Source organism: Sus scrofa, chromosome 7 (assembly GCF_000003025.6).
Source record: "Sus scrofa isolate TJ Tabasco breed Duroc chromosome 7, Sscrofa11.1, whole genome shotgun sequence".
Taxonomy (NCBI): domain Eukaryota; kingdom Metazoa; phylum Chordata; class Mammalia; order Artiodactyla; family Suidae; genus Sus; species Sus scrofa.
Window position 1 is genome coordinate 92,096,633 of NC_010449.5, and position 22,903 is coordinate 92,119,535.

Sequence of the window (22,903 nt, forward strand, 5' to 3'; positions counted from 1 at the left end):
TGTCTTATGTCTGGTCCTAGTCTTGCATTAGGAACATCCAGTGATGACACTCATGGCACTTTTCTGAGAAGAGTTTTTCAGGAATGTGACCTTCTCTTCGGACAAGCTGGGTGGGATCTGCAAGTCACTTCTATGCACTTATTTTGACCTCTCTGGCCCTTGGTCTTCTCATCTGCAAAAGAGTGTTTGCTGAGGAGTTCCCGTCGTGGCGCTGTGGTTAACGAATCTGACTAGGAACCATGAGATTGTGGGTTTGGTCCCTGCCCTTGCTCAGTGGGTTAACGATCCGGCATTGCTGTGAGCTGTGGTGTAGGTTGCAGATGCGGCTCGGATCCCGAGTTGCTGTGGCTCTGGCGTAGGCCAGTGGCTACAGCTCCGATTCGACCCCTAGCCTGGGAACCTCCATATGCTGCAGGAGCGGCCCAAAGAAATAGCAAAAAGACAAAAAAAAAAAAAAAAAAAAAGAGTGTTTGCTGAAAAGGACTAGCTATTTTGTGAAGTCTTTTCCAACTCTAAAATGAAAGTATGCTGTGCTCGTTAATAGAAACGTGTACTAACATTGCCAGATACCGCTCTAGGCATTCAACATAAATGAACTCACTGAGCAGTAACTCAGTGGTAGGTACTCAGAGGTAGGAACTCTTACTAGCTCTAATTTGCACACACTGAGAGGTTAAGTGGTTTGTCCAAAGCAAACAGCGAATAAGTGGCAGAGCCAGAATTGAAACCCAGAGCTTGGCTCTAGCATCTCTGCTTTGAGCCACTTACTGTGGTCACTTAACGTGGTCCCTTAATCACTTCATCTGCTCCATTTCCTCAGCACCCTTTCCAGAATTTGCAGGTTCTTCAGATGTGTTCTCATCAATATTTAGGGCAAAATACTTTGGACATTATCGTTGCCTCCTTTTTTCTTTCTTTCTTTTTTTTTTTGGCAAATGAAAACTTTGAGATAAAAGCAGGGACTTACATACAGCCACATAGAAATGATTGGCAGAAACCAGGTCCTGCTCTCCTGCCGAGGGCTCCATCTGCTCAGCGTCTCGCCCACTCATGAAAAGCAGAAGATTCAAATATTGGAGGTTAAGTATCCTTTGACCTGCTTAACCCTTTCCACCAGGGCAAATCAGGAACAGCTCCATAGACAACCGGGTTAAGTTCCCCACTCGAATGACGAACGATCGAGGCAGGATATAAAGCATTTATGAGCCAATGACTCATACAAATGTAGCAATAACATACCATTGCCCATTCCTCTCCTTGGTGCTAAATATCTCACCCCTCTCTGGATGGCAGGAGTTACGGCTACTTGGGCAGATTTCCTCCCCCATTCAGTCCGTGCAGAGCTCATCCAGGAATTTGAATGGCAGGGGATGACAGAGAGCTTGCTCTTCTGGTCCTTTCCATCTGCCCTGATGCTGCCTAGCACCCTTTGACCCTTTACTATCTCCTCCAGTCTCCCTGGTTGCAGGTGCCTCTAGTATTAAAGGTATGTTGTTGTTCCTTTTCCCTGCAGCATATGGAAATTCCCAGGCCAGGGGTCGAATTAGAGCTGGAGCTGCTGGCCTACACCACAGCCACAGCAACACCAGATTCCAGCTGCACTGGAACCAACACCACAGCTCCTGGCAACGCCAGATCCTTAACCCACTGAGTGAGGCCAGGAATGGAACCTGCATCCTCATGGATACTAGTCAGGTTTGTAACTCACTGAGCCACACTGGGAACTCCTATTAGAGGTTTTGAAAGCCAATCCCAAACTCCTCTTTATGGAATTCTCTCTCTTTTCTCATCCCGGGAGGATTTCCTATCAAGCAGTGGGAAGGGGATTGTGTTTGCCTCTCATTCAGCCCTGCCTTTCTAACTTTGCTGCAAAGGTATCACTAATTGCCTGCAAAGGTGTCCTAGGAACAGAGGCCACATATGCAACTTCGGATGCCCAAAGGCTGCTTTGTGACATGGGAAACATGGAGTTGAGAGGAAACTGTGCAGTGATATCATCATCTCTCCTGTTCAGGTCTGGGCCTCTAGCAGAAGTGAAAAGAGTACCGAAATACCAAATTTAGTTATGGCCTTTAAATCACAAAGCAGTTCAAGCGATGGTAATCAGCGATGGCAGGTGCTTTTTCCTCAGGGAAGTTAAACTGTTGACCCATTCCCCTCAAACTCCAGTTCCATGTTTAACTGAAGACACACAGAAATAAATGTGTGTTGGCAGGTGGACAAACCCTGAGACGAAGCAGGAGGGATGCTGGCTGATAGAAAGGCTGTTATTTTCATTTCTTTTGCATTGCAGCAGTCTCAGATGGATAGCATCCAGGTAACTTGTAGCGCCTGCACCTTATTAAACTCCTGTTTGATTCAGAATGTGCAGTTCAAATGCACCTGGAATCCTTCAAGCTAGAACTAGACTTGGGTTCATTTGTTTTCAAAAGCAGTGTACAAATTGATTGTGCAACCTACAGTGCGTAACAGGAAAAAAACTTTCAGAATCCAATTTTTGGTTGTAACTGTATTTCTTGATTTATGACTTCATCAAGGCTGATTTAGTGTCAACTCTTTGACAGATATTGTGCCTCTAAAGCAGGACAAACCCATGGGCGTGTTTTCTCTATATTTATCAGTTAGGACTCATTGTGTGTGACAGAAACCACACTCGAAGGAGCTTAGGCAGAAAGTCGAAATTATCATGGGGATGCTGGCATATCTATAGAAACGAAAGACTGGGACATGGCTGATTTCAGGAATAGATGGAAACCAATGCTAAATACCATCAAGACAGGTTCTCTCTCTCTCTCTCTGTCTCTCTCTCTCTCTGTCTCTCTGTCTCTCTCTCTCTCTCACACACACACACACACACACACCCTGTTCATCTTTTATAAAAGAACTTCCACCAAATAGATATTTCCCTAGACCTGCACTGCATATTCAAGAATCACTAGATTCATGTGACTCTTAGGCACTTGAAATGGACTGTAAATATAAAATACATGTTGGATTTCCAGAGACTTAGTATCAAGGAAACTACTGTGAAATATCTTCATTTTCGTATTGATTACATGGCGACATGGTAACGTTTTGGATATACTATACTAAACAAAATCTATCATTCACATTTATTTCACCTTTTTTTCATGTGGATATTAGAAAATTTTAAATGACATTTCTGGGCTAGATTATATTGTTCTTGGATGGTGCTTTTTCCTTAGTGGTTTTACCAAAAATCTACAGCAACACAAATCCCCTCATCCCTGACCTGGTTTACTTGAGTCAGAGATACAAGTCACTAAATATATAACATCTTGCTCCATCTTTTCCCTTTCCCTTTACCGTTCATAGTAACTTCTGCTCGAGCTAGAACAGTTTCTTCTTTCTGAAAGTGGATTTATACTTTCACTCATGTCAAAAATATTTATTGAGCCTGTGTTCTATGCCAGGACTTGCATTAGGCTCTGGGGTTATGAGGTCCCAGCCTTCACAGAGCCTCTCTTCTAACAAATTTAGCCACTTTCGCTTGTTTTTAAGAATGCAAGCTCCATGTGGGAAGTGCACCTCCCCGTGTGGCTGCATCTGGTCCAGGCTGATTCATCAAGCCTTATAGTGAGGCCGAGTCAAATGAAAACTTGGACTTCTAGAATCTCCATCAATACACTGTTGTCAAGGAAGATGTGAAGGACACTGATAGGCACAAATCAAGACCCTTCCATGACGTAAACTTGTGTTTGTCTCTCTGCACTCCAGGAGCCTGGTTCCAGAGCCCCTTTATCAGAGATGGAGCTAAGAAAATACTGTAGCCCCCTTCTTGTGATCAGTACCATCCAATTGGGATGAATGTACACACAAAGGCACGTTGAAATATCTCACCCCACCCAAAAGTAATAGTCATTTCTCTAGACTTCCTGACAGTATGTGTGAGGAACCCTCTGGATGCAGATCTCGTTGGATGCGGTTTACATTTAAGTAACTTTAAAAGTGAATCGTAACACAGATATATATATCATAAGTGTACAACTCCATGAACCTTTTCAGCAAACACACATGTGTAACCAGAACAGATTAAGAAAGAAGATGTTAATATACCCTAGAAGCTCCCCATTTCTGTCATTACCCCTAATCCCCCCCGCCCCCACACACAAAAGTAACCACCATCTGGATTTCTACAAGCATAGGTGAGTTTTGCCTGTATTTAAACTTTATGTAAACAGAATCATATAGTAGGTTTTCTTTGGTAACACTTTCTTTTGCTCAACATTGTATTTATAAAATTTATCCAGGTTACTCTATGTGCCAATAGAATATATAGCCAAAAAGAAAAAAAAAATTATAATGCCGTTTCAGTAAGGTAAGGTAAGATATCAGTGTTTATAATTCTGTCTACTTTTCTAAGCATACCCTTATGTAAATTTTTTTCAAAAATTAGATCATAGTGTACATACTGCTTTGTGACTTGCTTTCTTGTTTTTTGTTTTTGTTTTTGTTTTTTCAGGGCTGCACCTATGACATATGGAGGTTCCCAGACTAGGGGTCCAATCAGAGCTGTAGCTGCCGGCCTACACCAGAGCCACAGCAATGCAGGATCCGACCTACACCACAGCTCATGGCAATGATGGATTCCTTAACCCACTGAGCGAGGCCAGGGATCGAACCCACAACCTCATGGTTCCCAGTCGGATTCGTTTACGCTGCATCACAACATGAATTCAGCTTTCTTGTTTAATATATCAGATCTACCAAAGTCTTCTAAATGTTGGTCCATCTTGAGGAGGCTGCGTTCTGAATTGACCTGAAAGGTAATATAAAAAAGTTCAGGAGTTCCCATTGTGTCTCAGCAGAAATCAACCCAACCAGTATCCATGAGGATGCAGGTTCGATGCCTGGCCCTGCTCAGCGGGTTAAGGATCCGGTGTTGCAGTGAGCTATGGTGTAGGTTGCAAACGTGACTCAGATTGGTATTGTTGTGGCTGTGATGTAAGCCAGCAGCTGTGGCTCCGATTTGACCCCTGTTCTGGGAACTTCCATATGCCATGAGTATGGCCCTTAAAAAAGCATAAATAAATAAATAGATAGATAAAGTTGAAACGTAAAACTTTTTAAAAAACCAGAAGCACACATTATTATCTGTGTTAGTCATTTTGATAGATCTAGATTTGCTCCATTCTGGTCAGGCTTCCAGAAGACTTCTGCAAAAACGTTGTAAGCAAATGGGCCAGTGAGTCACTGGGGAAATCTGATACTCAAGACCGAGTTGGGCCTCTTGTTTCTCCATGAATCTTCCACATTTCTCTCTAATCTTTTAAACCCAGGTCTTCTGACAACGTGTAACCCTTTGGGAACCCAGATGGTTCTATGAGTGGCTTATTGGAGGCTCTGTTCATGTCCTCTATTCCCTGAGACATGTCTATGAAATGTTCCTTATTTCTCAAACGAAGAACCTTCTTGCCACATCTGTTCGGGATCATAAGCAATAATAGTTACATAACATTTTGAGTGTCCTTGAATGAAAAGTTCCTTGGAGTTGCTGACTCTTCTTAAAAATTTCCTCAACTAACATTGTGGAAACCCATTGTCATGGAGAGAGTTGCTGAGCCAGGTCATATACACGAAACTGCAAATCTTGGGTAGTGGAAAACATCTGAGCCTTGAAGTTCTAGTCATTTATTTTAAAAGCTACCCATTTATTTCCTAGATGTTCCCACTGAGAGCTTACCCTGTGGTAGGTTTGGCTTACACAGTAAATCTCCCCACATGGATCTTCATCTTTTACCCCTTTTGGATTGTATCTAAGGGCATATGCCAGTGGGTTTCCTGAGTGAGGTCACCTAGAACCCTTGTATTCTGACTTTAACTTTCCTCTGCAGGAGTGAGGAGAAGTGGGCATTCCTGTTGGCCAGTAAAGCTTGAATTCCTGCCCCGGGTCTCCTCAGACACCGCAAGGGACTCCTAGGGACCAACACTGGGTAAAACTTAAAAGACAGAAAATGTACTGTGGCTGGGGGGGGGGGGGGAAATGCCAGTCTCTGCAGAGATACAGTAGTGTTGGGCCATGTGAGACATGGGAGGGATGGCAGTGGCCCTCCAGTCCTATGCCTTCACTTTTCAAATGGGGAACAAGGCCTAAGGAAGCCACAGAATGAGGTAGTGGCAGAATTGAGTTGGAAGCTTACTTTGATGTTCTCTTACCTGCCCAGCTGTCTGCATGGTTTAGGAGATGTAAGGAAAGACGAGTGTCAGAGGAGGGATCAGGGTGACATCTAGTTTAACTAGTGCAGTCCTTGGTGGGCTCTCAAGCCTGACCCTTCTCTGGGCCCCTCGACAATAAACTGAGAATATTGATTCGTTCTTCCTCTTTTTCCTCATCTTGGGATTATAATGATGAGAGATATTTGGCATTTTATCCGATCAGCATTGGAAACTTGGCCTTCTGCTGGAGAATTCAAAAGTTCATATCAGGGGATGTTCAGAAAATGACTTCCTTCAGAATCAGGTGGTGGAGACCAATTATTATTAAATTCATAAAGCTTTCTTTCTCTCTCTCTGCCCTCTCTTCCTCCTTCCCTTCCTCCTCCCTCCCCACCCCTTCCCTTCCCTGTGGTCCCCTCCTCCCTCCCTCCCTGCCTTCTTTCCTCCTTCCTTCCTCCCTTCCGGTGTTCTTTTGTAAACTTGTTTCTGATGACCCCTTAATTCTTGCTTTTCAAGTTCAATTACATTTCTGTTGTTACATGTATATCAGTTGTTGAGTCTTTAGTATGCAGACGTGTTGAACTTGCCCTTCTGAAATTCTTCCAGGGTCACTTCGCCTTGTGGTCTAGGTCCAGGAAATTAGAATATTTCCAACTCATCAGGGACCATCTTGGCCTGGAGCAGAAGAGGGGTCTGAATCATTACCTAAGAGAGTTTTGTAGATTGTCACAGTTGGCAGCCTCAGAACTTGAGCTAATCCTGGAAATTCTTTAATTTCCCAGAAAGAAGGTTCCACAAGGTCAGGCTGAGGTCCTCAGAGAGAGCAGAGGGAATAAAGTTTGCAACTAGTCGCTTTTACAGCTGAACTTGAAGATAAATAAAATTATACCCATTTCTTTTGGATCATCAAGCATTTGACTTTCATTTGTTCTTTACTCCTTTTTCCCTGTATGTGAAGGAAAAAAAAAAAAAAAAGAATGCATTGTAATCACTGAAATAAAAGCAAACAAACTTGTTGATTCAGTTCCCATGGTGAATGCAAGGAAGGCCAGGCCAATAGAAACAACTGAGATATTACAAAAATGTGTTTCTTTCTGGCGGCTACACAGTCAGTCCTTTATATCCAGTCATTGTAATCAGCCCATCACCCAAGACTATTTCCAAGGTCATTATTCTGGTTGTGGGGGCTGCTTCTGCAAACAAGTGTTGATTCTACTAAATGTCCTCCCTCTCAAACGCTCTTTGGGGCAAACAATGAGTATCAAAGCATCATTCAGGAAAAGAAAATGTAAAAGATCAGAGAGATAAAACACTGCAGGTTTTCTAAAGGCTTAGGCATATCTGGCTCAAGCAACACAAATTATAAACTATGAAGCCACCTGTAAAATCCTGTTTTAATTAACTTGAAGGCACATCAATGTTATTTCAATTAAAATGAAATTCCGTTTAAATGGAAAACCACCCCTCCAGGGTACCTTGGGGCCTTGCTCACATGGATTTTAGGGTTGACAGGTGAAGCCTGTATTTAGAAAAACCAAAGCAAACTCTGTTTCTTTACAGCCTACTTAAACTTTGAAGGACCTGTCATAGGTTCCTTGGAATGTAAGGAGTGTCCATGGGTAGGGCCCAGGCACAGCTCAAAATGTTATTTGCCAATTCTTTTTCTGACTCTTCCAGTCTTCTTTCTGTTCCCAGCCTCCCTTCACCTCTTCAGTCCCTGGCCTTGGTGCCCCAGGACTACCTGTCCCTACTAGCTGATTTGTCCCCTACTATCCTTGGGGTGGACTGTGGATGACACAGAGATGCTTATAAAGAGACAGGGATGCCATCTCAGGCTTACAAGCAAAATGAATCTCAGATTGTCACAAAGGGCTGGTGAAAAAAATAGAACCCCTCTTCTGAAGCTAGGGCTTCACTAAATTTTTTTTTTCTTTTTGCGTTTTCTAGGGCTGCACCTCAGCATATGGAGGTTCCCAGGCGAGGGGTCTAATCGGAGGTGTAGCTGCCAAGCCTATGCCAGAGCCACAGCAACACGGGATCCAAGCCGAGTCTGCCACCTACACCACGGCTCACGGTAACACCGGATCCTTAACCCACCAAGGAATGCCAGGGATCGAACCCGCAACTTCATGGTTCTTAGTCAGATTCGTTAACCACTGAGCCATGACAGGAACTCCAGGCTTCACTAATTGTCTAAGAGCTGGAAGGAACCCTTAAGATCCTCTAATGGAAACCCTTCTTCCATGGAGTCAAAGTGACTTGTCCAAACCCTTTAAGGCCCCTCACATGGGGCTCCTCCATCTCGACTGCCATCCCTTCCCCTCCAGCCAGTGCCCCAGTTCTGTGGACCTGCTGATTACAACACCGTCCGTGGCTAGGAAACCCTGCCCTGTCAGCGGAACCTCTTTGCAGGCGAGCGGAGTTCACGTGCACACAGCACGTCAGGAGGACGGCTGAGTTTTAGTTCCAGTTCTGCCTTGCTTTGTTGGCTTAAACGAGTCACTTCTTCCTTTGTCTCTTTCCCCTATTGGTAAGGAGAAGATAATGAACCTTTCCACCGATCAGGCTCGCTGGAGTGTTATAACGAATAATGAGGTGATATTTGTAAAGTGCTTTGAGCGGCTGGGAACGAGGAGGGGTGAGCTCAGTAGAAAGCCTTATGCGCTGCAAGCACTTATCAACTGAGCTGTTGAACAATAGTGGCGACTAAGAATACTCAGAAATGAATTCCAGGGAGGAACCCTGCTTTGAATTTAGGAGGAGGATTAGTGGGGACCTAATAGGTATTCCACTTCTCCGGTTTCTTTGGTGTCCCCTCCAACCAGGAAAGGGAATTACATTCTTCTCTGTCGGATTCAGCCTGGAGTTTCAGTCGGGATGTCAGCGTGTACTTGTCTCCTCTTCTCACTCCGAGGCTGTGTTCTGTTGTAATTGTTAAAGCCTTGGGCATCTTCTCTCCCCAGGGATAATTTCACTTAGGAGCTATACAAATTAATTTCTATGCCGTGGCGGGGCTGCTGGTTAGAAGGGTGATTAGGGGAGCCTCGAAATCTAAAAGCGCCTGGGGAGCAATTTGGATGAAGCAAGGAAATCAAAAGGCAGGATCTTCATGTGGTTGATCTTTTTTTACTACACCGCCCCATGGGAATTTTCTCAGGCACTCAGATGTAGGCATAGTACGCAGCGTGGGACTGGACGGCCGTAGTGAAAGCCTCCTTCCTGGGAAGACGGAGACCTAGCCCAGGTAAAGGTGAACGTACCAGGTCCCTAAATATATTTAGAGCCACCTTGTAACGTCTTTACTCCCACCGAGAGTGAGCTGAGAGATGTTTATGGGGGCCCGACATGCGGGAATGTTTCCAAATGATGATTCTGGAGAGTTTCTGCAAACTCATGCCTCGCTGTTTCAGACCCTCAGTCCTGAGTTCAGTTCTCTCTCATTTTCTGGGCCAAGGAAGAAGAGCGAGGCAAATCCAAACCAGAGGAATGTTTGGAGCTTGTGCAACTCTCCGTAGGCCAACTGGACAGTGAGCCAAGAAGATTGGGGCTCCCTCCTCATTGGGCAGGGGTAGGGCTGAATTTTAGCATCCTCCTCTCAAGGATGTAGGGAGAGTTCAAGAGGTCATTTGGAACAGTGATTTTCCTGATCAAAGTTATATTAAGGAAATTATGCGGATACAGCTTTGTCCCCGGAAGTGTATGGGCTTCTTTGTCATCCCATCTTCCGCAAACCCTTCTTCTTAGTCCCTTCTCCAGGCCTCCGTCCATCCGTCTGTGGGGACTGACTGTCAGGCTTTCCGCTCCCAGGGGGACCAGTGGTGCCTGGACTAGCATCGCTCTATGATGACTTGTAAGCCTCCAGTAACCTTCAGCAATGGGCCCGAGAGCATCCCATCCTGCCTCTGCCTCTCCCTCTCTCTCACACATACACACACAAACACACACACACACACAGATGCACGTGTATACACATGGACACATGTGAGCACACCCTAGGCACCAGAGGCCCCTCTGTCCGTGGTGTCCAGCAAAGCCCCACTTGGATTTGGCCCCTCTCTGGGAGGTGACTCAGACCTCTGGACTCCTTCCTGAGTCTGCCACCAACTCATGTTGTGTTTCCTCAGCAAATCACATCTCTGCCCTGAGACTCCATGAAATAATCTGGGATTTGCTTGGCAGGATTCTCTGACCTCTCTCAAAGACCCCAATTTCTTGTTTATTATAGTTTGCATGTTTCAATCCTCCAAAAGCATTTGCAATATTTTCCTCATTTCCCTCTCCCAAGGTAGCTGTTTGGTCCCAGATGTGCATTTCCCTCCCCCCCCCCCCCGTGCCTTCTGGTGGTAGTGGTGGGGGTGCACTGAGACATTGGCCCCCCTCCTCTGTCCTTTCCTTCACCTCTGCCAGGGCAAAGACCAGGGCTGGGCTGACCTTTCCCGGCTGGGCCAGAAGAGAAGGCTGTGGAAACCCACACGCCCCCACTGGCCTCCCCTCTGCGGCCACAGCTGCCTGCCCTCCCCGCCCCCCCCCCTTGCCCCCCGCCTGCTCTTTCTCTCAGTGAGTCTCAGCGCCAGTGGCCCAGCGAGCCACTGGGAACAGAGGTCTGGCCCCTGCACTGGCCTGGGCTCCCCACACTAGAACATTCAGGCATCAATGGGAAACAGCAAGATCTGTCAGCATCGCCCCTTTCTGCGGGGCTTTGAGGGCTCCATTCTCCACGGCCATCTGTTCTCTTTCACCTCTCTGGACAATGTTGCTTTTTAAAGCCAGCGATTCTTCCTTCTTTATCCCCTCCTCTCTCCCGCCTCCGCCTCTTCTCTGTTCCCACCCTTTCCCCCCCTCAGCTCTCTCTTTGCCCAACCCTATGAAATTTGCCTCTCTGAAGAGAAAACTCACCCTTCTTCCACGCAAAGCCATTCTGCAACCGCTATGGGTTTTTTGTTTTTATTAAAAAAAAAAATTTTTTTTTTTTGGGGTGAGAGTTAGCTACTTTTAAACTTTGTGATTGTCTTGGATGGAGGGGGGAGTCTTTTGATAGGGATGAGAGTGGGAGGATAGAAAAACTTCTCAGTCATGCAGAAAGAAAATCCAGAATAATAATGAGTTTTAGGTTCCTGCTGGCAGGCACTTGCCTCTTTCAAGAAGGAACTTGATGATGAGTTTAAGGAAAATTTTATACCCTGGAGATCTTTCCGCCATTTTTTTAAAAATTATTATTTTGTTGCCATTGTACGGCTCTAAGGTTGCTGTTGTGCTATTTTAATGAGAGGTGGAGCTGCTGCAAAGTGGGTGCACTGGTCCCTATGGTCCTGCACAGGGTTGTGTACAGTTGCAGAGATGCTTGAGCAGGAGGGAGGCTATGGTGTTCTCTAGGTGAAGCCATAGGTTCTGAGCTTCCAGGAGGGTACACGAAGGGGTGTTTGTTCCAGTATTGACCTGTGACTAAGTGTGTGACCTCGGGTGTGTGTGTCACTTTTCTTAAGAATGATGATGATAAAGTCTTACAATGTTGATAAAACCTTTTACTTAAAAAAAAAAAAAAAAAAAAACCCGCTCAATACATGACTCTTCTGTTTATACCATGACTCTGTTCCATAAACACAATGAGTCTGTGGTAGTGGCATGACATAAAAACTTTATGGGCCATCCTTGGCTACGGATGTTAGAAGAATCCACTGCTGGGATCAGACTCAGCTGCCGAGAGGGGAAGTCAACAAGAACAAGGACTCCCAGCCGTGAGTGCCTGTTAGAATCAAGGAGAAAGCAAGAACGCAGGCGTTCGGGCCAGACTATCAGGGTTTGAATTCTGTCTACACCACTTATGAGCTCTGTGAATGTGGGCAAAGTTTCATCATCGGTCAAAGGCGGGCAATCATGGTATTCAACTTATGTCATATAGCTGTTGAGATGGTTAAGAAATGGTTATGACGTAAAGCGCCTGGAACCAGAGTAGGTATGTGCCAATGCCAACTGAGGTTTGCATCTTGCTTCTCTGTCCACAGCTCTCTTGTAAATGAGAAAATGGGCTAACTAGCAGCCCAGGGGGCTGTTCTGACTCCATCCCATTTACCTTCTGCTACTTTATGTTTCATCGTAGCGTTCTCATTGATAAAAGAACTAATGCAGTGATCACTGGGATGGCAATGCCAATTAACAAAGCAGTTCCACTTAGACAGGTCCTAAAATAAGATATTTTTTAAAAAATGATATAAAATCAGGTACTTCTGGCAACGAAGGTGGACCAGATGGGGCGATCACAGGCACGGAAGGAAAGCCCATCAGGATCTTGGCCGCTCAGGTTATTTTGCATATTTTTCAGTTGCAAAGCTACAGACCCTGGAGGTTTATTATTCTTTAGTATCCATTTGTAGAAACTGATCACATGACTAAGAGTTTCCCAACAGTAGGGAGAGAACACTATTAAGATAGGCTTTTCTAGACGGGCACAGGTGACTCTGAAGAAGAAATTGAAGGTTACAGGTTCACGCAGAAAAGAAAATCAGTGCAGTGTCTAGAGCATGGGGTCAGGGAGGCCCTATGAATTTTCCTTCCCAGGATAGCCATGGATGGTCATTCTCGGAAGACTTGCTAAATGGCTGAAAGAAGTGACTTGCTCTGCCACTTGCTGAGTAACCCTGGGCCATCACGTACTTCCTCTGTAGCTTGACGTCTGTCCCTTGAAAACTGGTGTGATCATGGCATCTTCCTCCTAGAGACAATGTGTGTAAGGTATTGAGCCTCCTGCCTGGGACATGCTAATTATCCCCACCTCTTACGTCGTGATTCTTTACTGTAAGGTCTTATATCAGCTGACGTCTGAGATGGGGACGAGTTACACCAGGTTGGAGGTCTTGGTCACTTTGCCGAACCTGGCCACGTTCAGTAAACCTGTAGTTCGGTCTCATAGATAAACAGGGGCCTTCACGGGAGAAGGAAATTGCTTTGCTCAAGAGCTCGTATTTTGAAGATGTGGACTGACTGCTCGCCACCGCCAAAACCAGTTCCCTCGATTAAAATAGCCCTGTTAGCATCAGCACATTTGTCCGTCAGTTCCCTCTCCTGCCATGAGGCCACCTCCTGAAAGTACTAGACATGGGGACTAGGACACTGTTTTGAAGGAATATTTGAGGAAGTTAAAGCTCTGTTGCCTAAGAGCCCCCATGCCCTGGCAATGTGCACATTATTCGGACCTTACAGCCTTGTGATCTGGGGTTCTCTGTGAATCCCAGTTGCTAATAGACCGTTCTGTCCTCTCTGGCGCCAGTTGATTTTGAGCCTTATGTTGGCATGCTGGCCACGGGGCTAGCCCTCCTGTGTGTGCGTGCGTGTGCCTGTGAGTGTGTGCACACCCCACAAAGGGAGAAGCGCCGCCGCTTCTATCCTAGCCTTGACTCAGGAAGCCCAACTCCAGATATCAAGAAAATGCAGGCTGGGGAGCTCCCGCTGGGGTGCAGTGGGTTAAGAATACAACTGCGGCAGCTCGGGTAGCTGCAGAGGCACAGGTTCGAACCCCAGCTCAGCACAGTGGGTTAAAGGATCTGACGTTGCCACAGCTGTGGCACAGGTCACAGCTGCTGCTGGGATTCAGTCCCTGGCCCAGGAACTTCCATATGCCATGGATGTGGCCATGAAAAAAAGAAAGAAGGAAGGAAGGAAGGAAGGAAGGAAGGAAGGAAGGAAGAGAGAGAGAGAGAGAAAGAAAGAAAGAAAGAAAGAAAAGAAGAAAGAAAATGCAGGCTGAACTAAAGGAACTCAGCAGCCACACCAAATTCACTGGTGTGGGAAAATAAAGCCAAAGAACCCTTAGGTTCTGGTCTAAAGCTCAGGGTGCTGAGAATGCTGGGACCGCCTCACTAACTATTCAACTGTCGACTTCTTCCCCGACACCCGGTCCCCCCCCCCTTCTCAGAGCCTTCAGGGCAACAAACATTTGTGATGCCAGCATTCCATTCCCTCCCTCGCAAGAAAATATCCTGATTCCTATCATGATCACGCTACTTCCCAAAGGGGTACTTGAGATGGGGCCGGAGGAAAGCATAGCAATAAATCTTCACACTCTTGGAAAGGTGATAATTAAAAGCATTCTTCACCATGATGTGCGCTCTGATGCCAGAAGGAAGGACACTGAATGCCTGGGCTCAGGCCCCAGCCCTGCTCTGACTAGGTGGGCTTCTGTAGTCAAATCACCTCTTTGTCTGCGAAATGGGAATAATGATTATACCCCTGTTGTGGGCTTGAGGGAAACAGTATTGACTGATGCACTTTAATTTGGATTCATCCGATGTTCTTGTGTAGTCTGGAGTTTTCAGAGCACCTCAAGGCTTCCATCTCCTGTGCCAATTTAGTCTCTTTACTTTCTGTTCCCGTTCTCACTGAAGAAACAAAGGGAAGCTTCAACTCAGAAAGCTGAACTGTGTTTGGTGTCTAGCAGCAATGCTGGTCAAGGAGCCCGACCGAGGGCCTTGATGAGGGTCTCTGCTGGAGGGGGCATCCTAGGCGCCATCACCAGCCCTGTCCTCTTAAGTGCCACAGGCTGTCAGCTGCCCCTCCTCCGATTTCTGCGTTGGGTTTTGAGTGGCTCCTGGGACAGCCACTCCAACCAGATGACTTAAGTCCCTTCTAAAGAGCATTTGCATCTCTTTTCTGTTCCCCTGGGGAAGCAGGCCCAAGGGCATGGTGTCTTCCATGATTACCAGGATGCAGAGCTGCACCACAAGATGCGAGGCTGAGATTTTCGAATGCAGGTGCATCCACAGGCATCCATTCCTTGGACTGTCCATGGGTCTGAGAAGCCTACAGTTATAGCAAAACATCAAAGCTTAATAAGGGATCTTTTTTCAATTTTGATGTAAATGCAGATCGTCTGGGAGAGCATTTTGAAAAAGCAGACTTCGGACGTCACCCCTCAGAGATTCTGATTCCTTAGGTTTGATAGGGGAACAAGGATTCTGGTTTAGGTGGTTCCGATGCATCAACACATATGTGAAACAATGCGCTGATAATTTCTCCAAGATCCGGGCCTGTGCCTTGATTTTACATCAGTGACCCAAGGCGTCTCTTAGGGTAGGCCAACATGTATTTTCACACACAGTTTTGTTTTGTTTAGAAAAAGAGGTCAAATGTACAGAAAAGTTCCAGGGAAAGTACAATGAACTCCTACATACCCTTCCCCCAGGTCATTGACATTTTGCCGCATTTGTTTTATCTTTCTCATGTTATTGTCAGTTTTTTATAATATTAATTTATTATTGTTATCTTTGCTGAACCATTTGAGAGTAAGTTGTAACATCATGACCCTTTACCCCCAAATACTTCAGCATTTATCTCTTAAGAACAAGAACTTCTCTTACGTGACCACAACACAATGATCTCACCTAGGAAATGAGGGTTGATATAATACCATTATCTAATATACCAGCCATATTCAAACTTGGCCAGGTGTCCTAATAATGTCCTTTATGGCAATTTTTTTCTTTCCTGATCCAAGATCCAGTTCAGGATTAAACACTGTATTTAGTTGAAATGTCTTTCTGCGTTGAGTCTGTAAGCTCCTCTTGTGTTTTTTTTTGTTTGTTTGTCTGTTTTTTTGTTTTGTTTTTTGTCTTTTTGCCATTTCTTGGGCCGCTCCCACAACATATGGAGGTTCCCAGGCTAGGGGTCTAATCGGAGCTGTAGCCACCAGCCTGGCCAGAGCCACAGCAACGCAGGATCCGAGCCGCGTCTGCGACCTACACCACAGCTCACGGCAATGCCGGATCCTTAACGCACTGAGCAAGGCCAGGGATCAAACCCGCAACCTCATGGTTCCTAGTTGGATTCGTTAACCACTGAGCCACAATGGGAACGCCAAAGCTCCTCTTGTGTTTACAGAAATGTTTTTCAAGAATATATTTCCTGATAAACAACAGTATTTCTTTTTCCCATCTGTCCTGACTACTTGCAAAGAGCGAGGGATCCAGTGTCGGCCTGAAGCCAATGCAGACTTACCTGGGCCCAGTTCTACATCAGCCAAGATCTTGGAAAGAGCCCCTGTCTCCTGGTCCTGGGTTTGCCTTGTAAGCTGATTTCCCAAAGGCAAACCCTGTGACTATGACTGTGTCCCTTGGGTCTTTAGGTAAACGGGCTGTCACCTGGCTTACTCATTGTCCAGACTAATTCCTTGGATATGCAAAGCTACCAAATATTACTTCACTATAATTTAAATCTCCTCAAGAAGAGTGGCTGATAAAAGATATGCTACTTTAGAAACAAACAAAATAAATAAATAAATAAAAATAAAAACAGTTTCAGAGTTCCCATCATGGCTCAGCAGTAACGAACCCAACCAGTATCCATGAGGATGCAGGTTCGATCCCTGGCCTCGCTCAATGGGCTAAGGATCAGGCGTTGCCATGAGCTGTGGTGTAGGTCAGAGACAGGCTCAGATCTGGCGTGGCTGTGGCTGTGGCAAAGGCTGGCAGCTGTAGCTCTGATTTGCCCCCTAGCCTGGGAACTTCCATATGCTGCAGGTGTGGCCCTCAAAAGACTAAATAAATAAATAGTTTCAAGAAGAAATTTCAAACAGTTGGGGGGGGATAGGATATGTCACTTTAACCCTTCCCAGCTTTCTCCAAAGGCAATGCACACATCTGAGGGGGATTTTTTTTTCCTCTCTAGCAGCCAAGACTATAAAACTATCTGAAATTAAAAGTAAGTGGCTGTATTCCTCTGCCTCAGCCAGGAGAAAAAAGTCACCTGAAAAAATATCAACTGGTCAAAACATCCAATGATGACCATATATAATACTCAAGACTTCCTAGAATCCAGCTCTGGTCCTCTTGCTGCCTCAGATTCTACAAAGAGAGTAGAGAAGCAACGTTCCTACTGAGACAGCTGATGGCCACATTTTGAGCAATTCACTGACTTACGGTGAGCTGGTAGGATGCATGTTGTGGATGAAAACCCGTTTCACAGAAGCATCTTCCTGGCTTCGGTGGAATGAAGCCTACATTTACAAGAAAATGCCTCAGCTTCCCTTCAATGTTTGGGGTTTTGTTTTCTTTGTTTTGGTAGCATTTCCTTAAGGATAGTATGTGTTCTCTCCAGTGAGTGCATTTATTTTTAATTAAAGAATTCTTTTCAAAGGGTCAGGAGACCTAGCTTAGGTCCTTGCTCAGGATTTCTTTGCCATAAATGGAAGGTGGCAGGAGGAGAGCTGTGTTATTGGAGAAGAGAATCAGGGGCGTGGCATCCTGGGCAGCGCTAAAAGCTGTTTCTCTTCAGACACCCTTGTTCTGTCCTTCTCAAACCCATGTTTTCCTCGCTGTCTGAGAACCTTGATCATCCCTGTAAACATGGTGAAGAAATCCTATGCCGTATCCCCTAGAGAATTCTGGTTGATACATGCGTTTAAGAAGGACCCGTTTTTCTTTGTAGAGTCAGCATCTTCATCCCAGTTCAGGAAAATGTCCTATGCGCCGTCTCTGTCAGGGGACCTTACCATCTTGGTTTGCCCAGCACAGTCCCGATGTATCGCTGTTATCCCAATACACTTGCTAAAATGTCCCCATGTCATTTTCAGAAGTGTCCTGGTTGGATGATAACCACTCTATGACTATGGGAAACATAAAGTATTTTCTCCCCACAGGAAAACCAGGGGAGCTGCTTGAGTGGCTTCTGCTGACGCATACCAGTCTTTATCCTAGTGATTAACTAACTTTGTTTCCACCTTCTGCCTGGAGGATTAAGCCATCCCTCACCCTTGCATTCCAGAGGTTCTGATCACCCCACTCTTCTTGTCTTCTTCACATTTCTTACCTTCCTCAGCAATGAGTTTTATTGAAACGTGGACCAGCCTAGGTGTGTTACGCAAGATTCAGCACTGCATTCCCATCTTTCACCTCTAACCAAGAGACCCTGGGAATGAAATCTCCTGCTTTCCCAAAGTGAAGCAGCCTTATTCTTCACGCAGGCCGAATGCCTTCCTCCGTGGACAGATGCTGTTGAGGCAGTTATTGTGTGGTTTCACGCTTCAGATCCTTTATTTGTAAATCTGAAAGAAGACTAATAGCTTTAAAGTATTTTGAGACTCTCAAAGCTCAGAAGATTATAAATAACAAAAGATATTTTTTTTTTCTCAGCTAAAATGGCAGCACAGATACTGTGGTTACTTACTTAATAGATAGCGTGTGGTCCCTGGGCCATGCGCAGCTGATGGTTTTTTTCCAGTGCTCTATTTATAGAGCTAGGTCAGAAATATGACTTCCGTTGGAACTTGACCTACAGACCATTGTCAATTTTAAAGACCTGAGGAAGTAGAGTATATGCTACATACAGCTGGTTCACAGGTTCAGTTGATGAACCACAAGCACCCAAGGAAGTTGATTTTGCTGGAGGATAGGCATCTGAGCCTGTTTCAGTCTCATACATGATACCTTTTCCCTGTGGTCTCACGGAGCTTGTAGGTCATCTTGAATCTTTGTTCGACACATACGCTGTCCTAGGCAGTCTTCCTCCCTTTAATCCCACCTCCACCCTCTTCAGCGTTGGTCCCTGAAATTCTGGCTTTCTGCATCAAATAGAAAAAGAGCTGATGACCCACTAGCAGAAGTAACTTAGGCCACTCTGGGAAACTTGGAAAAAAGCAGATCTAAGTATTTCCCCACTTCATCTTCCTATTGGGGCTAAAAAAGTTCTCAGTCACTTCCTCAGTTCAGATGAATGACCCAACAAAACAACATATGCCGAAGCTCAGCAACTTCCATGGGCCTGGTTTCAAACAGGAGAAACTGAATTTAATGAATGATAATCCCCTTCTAATCCCTACCCTCTCACTCAGACTCCCATCTTTAAGCTTTGTTGTTATGAAGTTGTGTTTGCTGGGGCTTGGCCCCTGGCCAACACATGTTTACCCATCAGAAGGTTTTCGTAGGTAGGAGAGGCCAAGAAAATCCCGAGTCTGGAGAGAAATCTGCTCTTAGGAAAAGGACCAGACGTCTGCACTCACTTTAGGCTTAAATGGGTGCTGGGTAGGGTACAGATATTCAAAGACAGCACATGGAGTATTCTCACACTTCTGGAAAAAGGGAGGGGCAGAACGAGGAACTAATTTCTTGCATTAAAATACCATAAAAGCAAAGTTTTTAGTATAGGCAGGAACTCTGAGATCTTTTTGAACAACCCCTTCTTATCATGGATGAGGAAACTGAGGCTCAGAGAAGCAAGGTGACGGGTCCTTACCAAGGCCTGCCCTGCCATTCTTTGTTACATCATCCTCTTCTCCCACCTGGTCTCATTAAAATCCCACAGCGAAGTCAGAAACAGAACTCCAGGGTCCTGTCTGCTAGCCAGCAGCCGACCATATGCTATCATGCATTATATAGAACAGGCTTCAGGAAGTGAGGACCAGAGATAAGAAAGAGAATGTCAGATCCAATGCTAACATACCATCCCTTTCCCCAAACTTATTTCGGTACCGAAAACATTTGCCAGTATTTTAATTCTTTTTTTTTTCCTTTTTAAAATTTCTTCTCGAGTTTCAATAAGTTGTCTTTCATCTAAAAGGGCAGGAAGGAAAAAAAAAAAAAAAAAAAGGATTTTCCATCGTGGCTTCGTGGTAAGGAACCCGGCTAGCATCCATGAGGACGCGGGCTTCAATTCCCTGGCCTCGCTCCGTGGGTTAAGGATCCAGCATTGCCGTGAGCCGTGGTGTAGGTCGCAGCCACAGCTCGGATCTCAAGTTGCTGTGGCTGTGGTGTAGGCCGGCAACTACAGCTCCAATTCGACCCCTAGCCTGAGAACCTCCGTATGCCATGGGTGTGGCCCTAAAAAGACAAAAAATAAATACATAAAAGAGCAGGAGGGACCAAATGTCCAGAATATCCAGCCCTCTTAGGCCACGAACTTCTGTCTCTTCCTATTCTGGGAGTCACTGCTTTGTTTATACTTTAAAAAAAAAAAAAATCATGGAAAAGTCTATTCTCTTAAAGTTGACCTTTTTACTTCACTTTTATGTTATGTACTGCAGATTCAGTTTGACCTCCCAGAAATGCCTAGTCCAGGAGTCATAAATTGAAGTGTTTTCAGAGGAGGAGCTTCCTAATTGAAAGCTCCCCAACAGGCCCCTTCTGAATACTGACACTGATTGGTACCACGACTGCATAGCAACCTGACTCTCCTCCTCCAGTCTGATTGCACAAGGACCACACCCTGTGTATGGAGCAGAGAGCCCCTGGCCTTGGAAGAAATTTGTCTTCAGAACCAACTCCCACTCCAAAGCACAAGGGACTTGGATTCAAAGAGAGTAGTCGTGAAAGATATTCCAGAATCTAAATCCTGTTGCTTGAACTTCTTCATTACTGAATGAACTAGCTTGCCTCATTATCACAAGAAGAAAAGGAGAAGGTGATGATTAATCGTCTTTCCTTCTGTCCTGTCATTCAAACATATCAAATATCTTCATCTAAGGGTCAACGAGAACCTTTGGTTCCCTAGAGGCAAGAATTCTTAGTCACATTTTACAGATGGGTAAGCAATCCCAGAAAGAGAACATGCTTTGACTTACCTAAAAGTGCCTCTGAGAGAACAGAGTATGAATGATCTCAGTCTTTTTTCTGAGAGGCCTGACTTCCATGTAAATCAATTCGATTTTTCTCTCGGCCGCTTACCCAAACTCTTCTCCAAGCTCGACCCTTTGACAAGGAAACATCCCCAATAATGAAAATATCTTCAAAACCGAGTTCACTTATTTGATTTTTTTTTTTTTTTGTATTGGAATCAGCCAGATTCCAGTACAATGAAGTCATGCTGCCTTGGCAGATCTAAATATCACAATCACCAAAAAGGAGAGAGAGAGAGAGAATGCCCCAATTTTTATAATGTCTGCTTAAAATAAGCATAGCGAAGAGTCACTTATCTATTTCCTGACCAATTAGGTCACTGGGCAGGAAATCACCTTTTCTGAAAAGCCAGTAAACAGATTCCTTCTACCTTAAATTTCCCATAAACAGCACTAACGAGCATTTATGCCAGCCCTCACATAGGAATGCTTGAAAGTCAAAAGGCATTAGAGACCCCTGAATTTTCTAGTTGAAAATAAAGTTACAGATTTATAGTAACTGACACCTTTCCCACCTACCTTTCTCCAGCCTTCCCACCACCTCTAGCCACTCCTCAGGTACTTTTCCACTTTCAGAGCCCTGTTATGTGAAATAACTTTTCGATCCTGACCAGATTTTTAAGCCTTCACCCAGAGAGGGTCAGTTGCAGGCCACCTGACCTGCATGCATCCAGTGGTGGGGCCAGTTGAGCGAGGTCAAATAACGTGCCAAGACAGGGCATGCCTCGTCTTTCTGGAAACCCCTTGCCTTGGGTTATCGCTGTACATCAGAACAAAGGAAGCCGAGTGTAGCGCCTGAGTGACACAGAGTTCAGATGAGTTGATAAGATGCTCACAAGGTACTTCCATCACTGTCTTCCCAGAGATGGGCCTCTGGGCTCCTCAGGCCCTCCCCCGGCCCTTGGGTTGGCAGAGGAACAGACAGTTTGAAACAGTGAGCCTGGAAAAGGCGAATTGGAGTAGTGGTGAAGACTCAGTCCACCTAGTTTCAAACCCTGGCTCCATCACTAACCAACCACGTGACCTTGGAAGAATTATGTAATCTCGTACAGCCTTAGTCTGTCAAGAATGATATTACCTACCTTATAGGGTGGTTGTGAGGGTCAAAAAAGATCCTAAGATCTGAAGATATGAAGCTAAGATATGAAGATCAAACAAGGTGTAAGCCCTCCTTCTATAAAGGGCTCGCATAGTGCCTAGTTTATAGTACTTTAAAAATATTGTTTGTTTGTCCTTGTCATTAACTTTCAAGGCCCTGTTGTTATTGCTCTTGGGTGGCGTAACGTTTGTAAGCACTCCTGAAGATAGATCTCCTCAAGTTTGCTCACTTAAGATTACCATTGGAAGAGTTCCCATTGTGGTGCAGCGGAAACAGATTCAGCCAGTATCCATGAGTTCGATCCCTGGCCTTGCTCAGTGGATGGGGAATCTGGCATTGCCGTGAGCGGTGGTATAGGTTGCAGACTCGGCTCAGATCCCTCGTTGCTGTGGCCGTGGAGTAGGCTGGCAGCTGCAGCTTCAATTCAACCCGTAGCTCGGGAACTTCCATATGTTGTGCGTGCAGCCCTAAAACGAAAAAAAAAAAGAAAAAAAAATTTTCCACTGGTTGTTTTTGCTCATGGTCCTTGGTTAGGACCCAAGCTTACCTGTCTGATGAGCTGCCAAGCACATGGGTACTTTCTTTGTACTGTTTTCATTGGTTTAGGGACATGGAGTTCTTCAAATAGGCACTACTGGCCAATTATGGCTCTGACCTCTGAAAACATCTTCCAGACCTGAGAAGGACTGACAATTTTATTACCACAACATTTTTTGAATGCTTAGCTAATTAGCAACTCCTAATTATTCACATGTAGCTCTTCCTCGGAAAACTTGAAAGCTCAGACTCACTTCATCTTGTCACTTTAGCAAACATCTAAGCAACAAACTCCTGGAACTTGCTTGAAAAATGTAAACAGTAATTTGGGCTTAAGCAAGAGAGAAATAAGAACGTAAATCTGCTGCTAAAATGAATATATAACATGGTTAAAAGTTTGGTAGGAATTACTTACTGATAACTTATTGACTATATAAGCAGTCTTTTTTTTTTCTTTTTTTTTTTTTTAAGGGCTACGCTTGTGGCATTATAGA

The 22,903-nt window shown here is 45.0% G+C and overlaps 1 protein-coding gene and 1 long non-coding RNA gene across 11 annotated transcripts in view; one reads left to right on the forward strand and one right to left on the reverse strand.

The window, feature by feature from the left end:
- Window positions 1–22,903, forward strand: part of RAD51B (RAD51 paralog B) — a 708,971-nt gene that overhangs the window by 504,220 nt on the left and 181,848 nt on the right. The window lies entirely within an intron of this gene.
- Window positions 1,704–22,175, reverse strand: LOC106507734. 2 transcript variants are annotated; one of them, XR_002346146.1, is made up of 3 exons: window positions 20,720–22,175; window positions 6,178–7,123; window positions 1,704–4,780 (listed from the first exon to the last, which is right to left on the reverse strand). It is a non-coding gene; the product is annotated as an uncharacterized LOC106507734 (long non-coding RNA). The 2 variants fall into 2 exon arrangements; XR_001303964.2 differs by lacking the exon at window positions 1,704–4,780 and having other exon boundaries at window positions 5,000–7,123; window positions 20,720–20,846; window positions 21,293–22,175.